This window comes from Aristolochia californica, unplaced genomic scaffold (assembly GCF_029961685.1).
Source record: "Aristolochia californica isolate CCGP_79_NKW_82.1479 unplaced genomic scaffold, dmAriCali1.0.hap1 SCAF_9, whole genome shotgun sequence".
In the NCBI taxonomy this organism is placed as follows: Eukaryota; Viridiplantae; Streptophyta; class Magnoliopsida; order Piperales; family Aristolochiaceae; genus Aristolochia; species Aristolochia californica.
In genome coordinates, this window is record NW_027182290.1 from 19,801,567 (window position 1) to 19,813,622 (window position 12,056).

Here is a 12,056-nt window from a genome sequence, read left to right on the forward strand (position 1 = left end):
CTAACAAAGAAAGATTAATAGCTGCCATAAGAGGAAAACAATGGTTTTCTAAGTTTGATTGCAAATCTGGGTTTTGGCAAATTCGTCTAACCGAAAGAGCTATTCCCCTTACTGCATTCAGTTGTCCTTCAGGACATTATGAGTGGCTTGTAATGCCCTTTGGGTTAAAACAAGCTCCCAACATATTTCAAAGAAGAATGGATGATATCCTCAAACCATTCTTTAAATTTTGCTTAGTCTATGTTGATGACATCCTAGTCTTTTCAGAAACCAAGGATCAACATAAAGAGCAATTACTTAAGGTCTTAAATGCCTTAAAAACTGCTGGGATAGCACTCAGCAAAAAGAAATCTGAGTTGTTTAAAACCAAGATAGACTTCTTAGGTCTAAACATCTCAAAAGGAGAAATCATTCTTCAAAATCATATTCTGGAAAAACTAGCTGCTTTTCCGAATGAAATTGAAGATATAAAACAACTTCAACGTTTCTTAGGATGCCTAACATATGCTGAACAATTCATAAAGAATTTAGCAAAAATTAGGAAACCCTTTCAAAAGAAACTAAAGAAAGACGTCAAATGGGAATGGACACCCACTGATAGTCTCGAAGTAATCCGGATCAAACAAATGATGAAACACCTCCCAGTGTTAACTCTACCCGATCCAGATACAAATCTGATTTTAGAAACTGATGCCTCTGATCACACTTGGGCAGCAGTCCTAAAATGCAAACTCAATGATTCTGAAAGAATATGCAAATATACATCAGGAACATTTTCATCTACTGAAACAAACTATCATTCTTATGAAAAAGAAATTTTAGCAGTAAAGAATGGGATAAAAAAATTTTTTATTTATCTCGCTCCCAAAGAATTTCTGGTAAGAACTGACTGTAAAAATTTTGTCGGTTTTATGACAAGAAATTTAGAAGATTCACTTTGTCGCGGTAGGTTACTCCGTTGGCAGCAATGGTTCTTTCAATTCTCTTTTACTGTTGAACACATTAAAGGAGATAAAAACTATTTACCTGACACTCTTACTCGAGAATTCTCTTGTGTTACAGACAGGTAAAATGGATCCCCTCAGCAGCACCCTGACGGACCTAGCAGCAGCAATTGCCACACTCACGGTATTGCTTTCAACCCTACAGTCACTATTCGACAGTCTTCTAGTTCTTTCAGAACGAGGAGACATTCATGAGAATTGTGCCCGTTACGGGTTAAGTGGAGAAGTCTTACAACTCAAGGTTAAAGAATTAACCGAAGAGTTAAAAGAACTCACTCAACGGCATGAAATGCCAAGCTCCTCCGGGACTTCTACCGGATCTCCATCGCGAGAAAAGGAAGCAACAACGTCAGCTAATCAGCAGACGGATGACTTTAGTGTTTTGATAAACACAGGTCGACCCGGGATTTCTACCGGTCATGCCAGGCATGAGAAGGAAATCACAACCCAATCTTCTCTGAAGATAGGGGAATCAGGGATTTCTACCTGCCAGTCAAGAGCTGGAAAGGAAACCTTAACGATTTCATTGAAATCGGAATCAGGGACTTCTACCTGTCAGTCTAGAGCTGAAAAGGAAGTCTTAACGGATCCATCCCAGGTGGAAACGGACTTGTCTAGTAATGAGAAATCATTCAAGACAAAATTGGTTACCCCGTCTAAGTTTACAAGGTTGAAAAGCCTAAATAAACCAAAGAAAACTAGTTTTAATGAGTTTGAGTTTTTAAAGAAATTTAAACCTTTAAAACTTTCGGACATTATGTCTGAAGAACCCTCGCTACGCCCTCAAAAGGTGGACAGCGTTCGTTCAAAGATCGAATCCGATCATACTGTTCAATTCCAGAGATGGAATGAACAAATTGAGCAAGGGATGAACACTCCCTTCTTCACCACTGAGCCCAGCAACAGTTGGAATCAAGTGAAGCTGAGTCATGAAATAGACTCAAAATATGCATCCATGCTTTACGCATATGGATTCATAAAACAGATGGTATTGCACTCCACCGATTTATCAGTGTTGGAGAAATTGCCAAAGGAAATTATGGAGGCTTGCAAAAGTTTCATCTCCATAACCAAGAGTAAAGGAATTCGACTTCATTTCGTTTCCTGTATTGCTGAAATTGTTACTGACACAAAAATGTTTCCAAGCATTTCCGTCGTGACTATTGAAGGCATCAAAGAAGGTGACGCCAACATGGAATATGATCCCAGACATATTCCAAAAGCCAAGCCTTGCCCAGAAGCAGTCTGGCCAACCAGACGTATCCACGGGCTCAAGAACCTGATACAGCTCATGAAGCAGCTGATTCAGAAAAAGAGAAGCTTCGTCTACAAGACCTCCGTCCCATTGACGATCATCTCGAAAAGCTATAAAGAGACTCCGGCCTCCGTCCAGACCAATCTTGAAGCTACGCTGAAGAAACTCCTTGGAGGAAATATCCCCTTCAGCAAAACAACAAAGGAAAGCTTCTGCCAGATGGCCCAGAAGACTTTTTCGAAGGAGCACACCTGTAAACTGTGCACCGAAAGGCAGCTGTCCGAATGAGCAGTCAGCAGCCACGTCAACAGACTAGTCAGCAGCCACGTCAGCAGACTAGGCCCACGACGAAAACAAAGTCAGCAAAGGCGGCTCAAAAGTCCGCAATGGCGGCTACAAAAAGTCATCAATGACGGCTACACCAAAGTCAACAAAGACGGCTAAAAAGATTCCTGCACGTCATCATCATGATGTCACAAGCAGAAAAGACATTTCTACCCCTGCTTTCGGCGCCGAAAGGTAATAATGCAAGGGCAAAAGAGACATGCCAAAAAGACAAAAGTTACCCTTTGTCTTTAAACGCACACCTTACAATCAAGGGTAAAGGTGGAAAAGCTGAAAAATCTTCAGCTATAAATAAGATGCTCCTCCAGAGGTTTTGGACATCGAAAAATTCAGTATCGAACATCAAAGCGACACTGAAGTTGGAGCGACTTGGCGATTTCCGGCGATCTTTCTCCAGCAAGTTCCACAAGCACGGTATGTGCTTAAACAGCCGTAATGGCTGAGTAGAAAAGAGGGAACCGACCGGTGCCACGGTCGGTAACTTCGGGAGTTATGTAGATAAGTAGTTTTTCTTCCCCTTTTTTAAGGGTATGTATTTAGTTATTTTTACTTTCTTTTGTTTTGAACAATATTTTTTATATTTCCGCATGTTTGTAATATTGTGATTCGTACAGTAGTTGTTTTTACTGTTCATGTTCCGCATATATAAATATGATCTCCACAGTAGTTGTTATTACTGTTCATGTTCCGCATCTATGTATTGATCTCCACAGTGTTTGTTTTTACTGTTCCAAAGTTACTGTTCAAAAGTACTGTTCATTTTTACTATTCATGGTTACTATTCATGATTACTATTCATGTTTACTGTTCACTCGTCAAAAGGAAATAGTATCGAAATAGTGCCAAATAGGACAGACGCTAGAGACTTGGAATTATTCGGCTACGCTCTGAGGTAGAAAACGAAACGGAGCTGTGCTCTACCCTGCTGAAGCAGCCATGGAGCCGCAACGGTTAATATGAACGGCTCGGGGCCCTCTGAAGACCGTGAGGACCGCATCGACGGAACTGCCCACGTGGTGGTAAGCCGGCAGGAATAGGGTCAAACCCCGAAGAAGTTCTAGGTAGCAGCAGAAGTCATGTTGGGCCTACTAGATAGCTATGAAATAGACACAAACGAGTATATAGCAGTAAAATGTGGTAGGAAGCAGGACAGTGGCCTAATGGTAAAATGATAGGATTGACGAAATGTGACTGTAGGAATAGTATTGTGTGAGTCATCGATGTTTTCCGCTGCCTTTAGATGTTTTCTCCACTGCCTGACAGGTAGTTGTCCCTAGGATTCTAGTTCCGCTGCCCTCATCCCTAGGTTGTCTTCCGCTGTGTACAAGTCTGCTAGAGACTTTTGTGTCGATATCATAGCAGTAGTGCTTTGGTATCAGTATTCCGCTGTCAGAGTCTGCTAGAGGCTCTCGTCGTCTTTAAAATGGTATCAGAGCCGAGTATTAGACTTGGTTTTGTATGTGTCAAAGAAGTCAAAGCTTAACTTTGATTCTTTCTGTTTAGGTATACATACTCCCAAACAGTTACGACCCATACCGGTCACATCCCAAGTAACATTTGTAAGGAACAAATGTACAAAACCGAAAGTCCATTATGGAACAAAATAAGTCTAATCCAGCGATAAGACTTATAGATTATTCGCGACTGCGAAGATATATCATGACCAGAAGGTATGATAATCAAATCGAATTCCAGAGAGTCTGGATTCGACAGTTAAAAGATCGACTCGCACGAGTTCAAGCCAAACTCAAAGAGCTCGAAGAAAATCCTTTAGTTGTAGATTATAACAACGAAGGAAGAAGAATAATCCGAGATGGACGATTCTTAGGACTTGGTCCAGTAGGGTTAAAACAAGTTATCAAAGACCTGAAACACCAAATCAGGATTGAACAACTTGAACTTCAAGAATATGTTATCTAAGCAATTCTTAGAAGATTTGGTAATCATTCTGCAAAGAGAAATCTACAGAATGACCCATGAAGAAACCGTATACCAACCTGTAGACACCGCTTCAACAGGAGAAGCCTCTACAAGTATATACGAAAAACCAGAAAAAACAAAATACTGGTATGTTGTCTTCATAGGAAGAGCAACAGGAATATATGACAGCTGGGAAGACGCCCAAGCTCAAGTCATAGGATTTCCCGGAAATTCTCACCGAAAGTTCCGGACAAAGGAAGATGCTGAACAAGCTTGGACAGCATCCCGAAACAGATGATCTATCGGCAAAAACTTTTAGATCGTTTGCAAAGAACGAGAGATGGCCTAGCCTTCACCCTCTTACTACGAAACATGCTTCAACCAGAAGATGATTCTATCCACTCTATGGAAATGTATTATTTCCATTGGGACAGATACAAGAATCGCATCCATCAATTTCGATGCAAGATCAAAAGTATTAAACAAAAGCTAAACCTCCTAGCTTTGTAAAAAATGAATGAGTTTTTCTATTTAATGGATATGGAAACTCCATTGCCATTAGGCCTTCCTAACATCACCGGATGGCTTAAAAACCTAGTGTACTTTGCAACACCTTGCATAGCACCTAGAAGAAAGGATCCAGCACCACCTGCTTTTAGGATCGCTTCAAAAGCATCATCCTCCACCGATGATGAAGTTTACGCAGAATATAATACCTTCGGTCGCCAACCGATTTATTATGTTCAAGAAGAAAAACCATCTTCTAGTAAACAACAAGAGCAACACGACAGTGAACCAGAAGCCTGGGAATCTGATGAAGTTGCAGAAGAAAATACCAAGAAAACAGACTACTCTGCTAAAGACAAAAAGGCAGATGATCTTGGTAAAAGATTTCGAATGCTTCGTGGTAGCGACCACTTTGAAGCAGAAACTTCAAGGGTACGAGATACCTACATGGAAGATAGCTTTCAAGATAACTTCCGAAACCGTACTGCGGTTCACCCGCAAGAACGAGAAAGTTTCTCCCATTCCAAAATATCCCTGGGAGGACAAAGGTATTCGACAAAATACACAAATGTCGACCCTTCAAATGCTACTAAGGGACACCAAACCATAGATAGCATAAACCCTTTTGGATTTTATCTCAACTTGGATTGCCCCAAGGATGGAGAAAAAGTCCTTAAAGATTGGGAAAGAAGCATGAGCAATGCTGCAAATATGCATGAATCTTGGAACCAAGAATCAGCATTTAATTTCTTTACCCATGCTTTACAGGGTAATGTAGCTCTTTGGTGGGACAACCTTCCCGAAGACCAAAAAAGAGCTAATACCTCAATATCGATAGCCAATATCTTGAAAGGATTAGTGGCTAAGATATCAAAGGAATTTCTAGGAATACATCCAACCCTAGAAGCCTACAATGAGAGTACTAAACAAAGAAAACGTTTAGAAACTCTTCAGAAATTAAACAAGTTACAAATCTGTAACATTTGTTTTTATGAGAAGTATTACTGCGAGTTTGCAAGTTACTTCTATAAACTGCAAAAAGAAGATCAGAAACCTTATCTGTCTATCTTTTATGCAAAATTGCCAGAACCATTTGCACATGTAGCTGAAAAAGACTACATTACAAAGTATTGGCAAAACAATCCAGAACTTGGTACATTAACCATGGACATTTTCCTAAACATTGATACTTTAGGAAGAAGACATAGATTTGTACAAGACATGTTGGCAAATCTTTGTGAAGCCCAAAAACTACAAAAGAAAAGTAGTAAGGCAAACAAACAAACATTATGTTGTTCAAACCAGAACAAAAATGTAGGAGCTTATGGTTGCAAAACCACTTCCCATAAGCAACGAAAATATCCTAAGAAATTTCAACAGAAAAAATTTAGGATACAAAAAAGTTCTACAACAAGGTATACTCCTAAAAAGAGATACTTTCGAAAAAGAACAAATTCTGGCCCCACCACATCCAGTAAAGGGTCAAATGCATACTGCCCAAAGGGGAAAACCCCAAGCAAATGCAAATGCTGGATATGCCAGAAAGAAGGACATTTCGCAAGAGATTGTCCAAAAATGGTATCAGAGCCGAGTATTAGACTTGGTTTTGTATGTGTCAAAGAAGTCAAAGCTTAACTTTGATTCTTTCTGTTTAGGTATACATACTCCCAAACAGTTACGACCCATACCGGTCACATCCCAAGTAACATTTGTAAGGAACAAATGTACAAAACCGAAAGTCCATTATGGAACAAAATAAGTCTAATCCAGCGATAAGACTTATAGATTATTCGCGACTGCGAAGATATATCATGACCAGAAGGTATGATAATCAAATCGAATTCCAGAGAGTCTGGATTCGACAGTTAAAAGATCGACTCGCACGAGTTCAAGCCAAACTCAAAGAGCTCGAAGAAAATCCTTTAGTTGTAGATTATAACAACGAAGGAAGAAGAATAATCCGAGATGGACGATTCTTAGGACTTGGTCCAGTAGGGTTAAAACAAGTTATCAAAGACCTGAAACACCAAATCAGGATTGAACAACTTGAACTTCAAGAATATGCTATCTAAGCAATTCTTAGAAGATTTGGTAATCATTCTGCAAAGAGAAATCTACAGAATGACCCATGAAGAAACCGTATACCAACCTGTAGACACCGCTTCAACAGGAGAAGCCTCTACAAGTATATACGGAAAACCAGAAAAAACAAAATACTGGTATGTTGTCTTCATAGGAAGAGCAACAGGAATATATGACAGCTGGGAAGACGCCCAAGCTCAAGTCATAGGATTTCCCGGAAATTCTCACCGAAAGTTCCGGACAAAGGAAGATGCTGAACAAGCTTGGACAGCATCCCGAAACAGATGATCTATCGGCAAAAACTTTTAGATCGTTTGCAAAGAACGAGAGATGGCCTAGCCTTCACCCTCTTACTACGAAACATGCTTCAACCAGAAGATGATTCTATCCACTCTATGGAAATGTATTATTTCCATTGGGACAGATACAAGAATCGCATCCATCAATTTCGATGCAAGATCAAAAGTATTAAACAAAAGCTAAACCTCCTAGCTTTGTAAAAAATGAATGAGTTTTTCTATTTAATGGATATGGAAACTCCATTGCCATTAGGCCTTCCTAACATCACCGGATGGCTTAAAAACCTAGTGTACTTTGCAACACCTTGCATAGCACCTAGAAGAAAGGATCCAGCACCACCTGCTTTTAGGATCGCTTCAAAAGCATCATCCTCCACCGATGATGAAGTTTACGCAGAATATAATACCTTCGGTCGCCAACCGATTTATTATGTTCAAGAAGAAAAACCATCTTCTAGTAAACAACAAGAGCAACACGACAGTGAACCAGAAGCCTGGGAATCTGATGAAGTTGCAGAAGAAAATACCAAGAAAACAGACTACTCTGCTAAAGACAAAAAGGCAGATGATCTTGGTAAAAGATTTCGAATGCTTCGTGGTAGCGACCACTTTGAAGCAGAAACTTCAAGGGTACGAGATACCTACATGGAAGATAGCTTTCAAGATAACTTCCGAAACCGTACTGCGGTTCACCCGCAAGAACGAGAAAGTTTCTCCCATTCCAAAATATCCCTGGGAGGACAAAGGTATTCGACAAAATACACAAATGTCGACCCTTCAAATGCTACTAAGGGACACCAAACCATAGATAGCATAAACCCTTTTGGATTTTATCTCAACTTGGATTGCCCCAAGGATGGAGAAAAAGTCCTTAAAGATTGGGAAAGAAGCATGAGCAATGCTGCAAATATGCATGAATCTTGGAACCAAGAATCAGCATTTAATTTCTTTACCCATGCTTTACAGGGTAATGTAGCTCTTTGGTGGGACAACCTTCCCGAAGACCAAAAAAGAGCTAATACCTCAATATCGATAGCCAATATCTTGAAAGGATTAGTGGCTAAGATATCAAAGGAATTTCTAGGAATACATCCAACCCTAGAAGCCTACAATGAGAGTACTAAACAAAGAAAACGTTTAGAAACTCTTCAGAAATTAAACAAGTTACAAATCTGTAACATTTGTTTTTATGAGAAGTATTACTGCGAGTTTGCAAGTTACTTCTATAAACTGCAAAAAGAAGATCAGAAACCTTATCTGTCTATCTTTTATGCAAAATTGCCAGAACCATTTGCACATGTAGCTGAAAAAGACTACATTACAAAGTATTGGCAAAACAATCCAGAACTTGGTACATTAACCATGGACATTTTCCTAAACATTGATACTTTAGGAAGAAGACATAGATTTGTACAAGACATGTTGGCAAATCTTTGTGAAGCCCAAAAACTACAAAAGAAAAGTAGTAAGGCAAACAAACAAACATTATGTTGTTCAAACCAGAACAAAAATGTAGGAGCTTATGGTTGCAAAACCACCTCCCATAAGCAACGAAAATATCCTAAGAAATTTCAACAGAAAAAATTTAGGATACAAAAAAGTTCTACAACAAGGTATACTCCTAAAAAGAGATACTTTCGAAAAAGAACAAATTCTGGCCCCACCACATCCAGTAAAGGGTCAAATGCATACTGCCCAAAGGGGAAAACCCCAAGCAAATGCAAATGCTGGATATGCCAGAAAGAAGGACATTTCGCCAGAGATTGTCCAAATGAAAAACAACAACGACGGTACAGTACATACATGGTACTAGCCGAAGAAAATGGATTGGAAAGCATCCATTATGATGACATCCAGTCAGAAGATGAAGTATATGAACTTCATCTCAAAACTGAGTCTTCCTCCTCAGAAAACTCAGAGAACATGTGAGACTCTTCAGGTTCCTTCTCTGAATGAGTATCCGCATAAACGCAGAGCATGTTGCATCTGGAAATTCTTATATCACGGTCATGCTTAAACTACCTGGATATATCAAATTCCATATACACGCTCTCGTAGACACAGGAAGTTCATATTGTCTAGCTCGACAAAATCTACTTCCCACGGATCTATGGAAACCGCTTGAAGTACCTCTTCAAGTAACAGTTGGCTCCGGCGACACTATCTCTCTCCCTGCCGAAGCTCGAAACATTCATCTCGACATTGGAGGTGAAAAGTTTATGATTCCAAAACTCATTAGTTTAGGATCAAACATAAATACAGGACCAGATTTAGTCCTAGGAAATGAATGGCTCATGTTTCATGCCCCAGTAGAGCAAACACCAGCCTACTATAAACTTCGATGTCGCACTCGACGTGAGATCGATAATACTGCTGTATTTGTCTACGCAGTAAAACCCACTGAAGCCTATGCCATTTCTGGCAATGGAGATGTCCTCCATCATGTCTTCAAAAAACGCAGCAAGCGTGGTGATGAGATTCCTCCCTTAGAAACTCTGCTCCTCGCTGAGTCCTGTGAATCTGAAGTTCAGCAACTTCTAGAATCCACTTGTTCTGAGAAACCCTTAGAATGGTGGCATAAACAAAAACCATATGCCGACCTCGAACTTCTTGATCCTGAAAAAGAAATCCGAGAAAAACCTATGGTTTACACTCCTTCTGATGTTGAAGAATTCTCAACACAGATAAATGATTTGCTAGCTCAAGGATTAATCCACGCAAGTCATTCTCCACATACATCTCCTGCTTTCCTGGTACGGAATCATGCAGAGATAAAACGAGGAAAAGCTCGAATGGTCATTAACTATAAAAAGGTTAATGAAGCCACAAAAATGGATGGCTACTATCTTCCTAACAAAGAAAGATTAATAGCTGCCATAAGAGGAAAACAATGGTTTTCTAAGTTTGATTGCAAATCTGGGTTTTGGCAAATTCGTCTAACCGAAAGAGCTATTCCCCTTACTGCATTCAGTTGTCCTTCAGGACATTATGAGTGGCTTGTAATGCCCTTTGGGTTAAAACAAGCTCCCAACATATTTCAAAGAAGAATGGATGATATCCTCAAACCATTCTTTAAATTTTGCTTAGTCTATGTTGATGACATCCTAGTCTTTTCAGAAACCAAGGATCAACATAAAGAGCAATTACTTAAGGTCTTAAATGCCTTAAAAACTGCTGGGATAGCACTCAGCAAAAAGAAATCTGAGTTGTTTAAAACCAAGATAGACTTCTTAGGTCTAAACATCTCAAAAGGAGAAATCATTCTTCAAAATCATATTCTGGAAAAACTAGCTGCTTTTCCGAATGAAATTGAAGATATAAAACAACTTCAACGTTTCTTAGGATGCCTAACATATGCTGAACAATTCATAAAGAATTTAGCAAAAATTAGGAAACCCTTTCAAAGGAAACTAAAGAAAGACGTCAAATGGGAATGGACACCCACTGATAGTCTCGAAGTAATCCGGATCAAACAAATGATGAAACACCTCCCAGTGTTAACTCTACCCGATCCAGATGCAAATCTGATTTTAGAAACTGATGCCTCTGATCACACTTGGGCAGCAGTCCTAAAATGCAAAATCAATGATTCTGAAAGAATATGCAAATATACATCAGGAACATTTTCATCTGCTGAAACAAACTATCATTCTTATGAAAAAGAAATTTTAGCAGTAAAGAATGGGATAAAAAAGTTTTATATTTATCTCGCTCCCAAAGAATTTCTGGTAAGAACTGACTGTAAAAATTTTGTCGGTTTTATGACAAGAAATTTAGAAGATTCACTTTGTCGCGGTAGGTTACTCCGTTGGCAGCAATGGTTCTTTCAATTCTCTTTTACTGTTGAACACATTAAAGGAGATAAAAACTATTTACCTGACACTCTTACTCGAGAATTTTCTTGTGTTACAGACAGGTAAAATGGATCCTTTCAGCAGCACCCTGACGGACCTAGCAGCAGCAATTGCCACACTCACGGTATTGCTTTCAACCCTACAGTCACTATTCGACAGTCTTTTAGTTCTTTCAGAACGAGGAGACATTCATGAGAATTGTGCCCGTTACGGGTTAAGTGGAGAAGTCTTACAACTCAAGGTTAAAGAATTAACCGAAGAGTTAAAAGAACTCACTCAACGGCATGAAATGCCAAGCTCCTCCGGGACTTCTACCGGATCTCCATCGCGAGAAAAGGAAGCAACAACGTCAGCTAATCAGCAGACGGATGACTTTAGTGTTTTGATAAACACAGGTCGACCCGGGATTTCTACCGGTCATGCCAGGCATGAGAAGGAAATCACAACCCAATCTTCTCTGAAGATACGGGAATCAGGGACTTCTACCTGTCAGTCTAGAGCTGAAAAGGAAGTCTTAACGGATCCATCCCAGATGGAAACGGACTTGTCTAGTAATGAGAAATCATTCAAGACAAAATTGGTTACCCCGTCTGAGTTTACAAGGTTGAAAAGCCTAAATAAACCAGATAAAACTAGTTTTAATGAGTTTGAGTTTTTAAAGAAATTTAAACCTTTAAAACTTTCGGACATTATGTCTGAAGAACCCTCGCTACGCCCTCAAAAGGTGGACAGCGTTCGTTCAAAGATCGAATCCGATCATACTGTTCAATTCCAGAGATGGAATGAACAA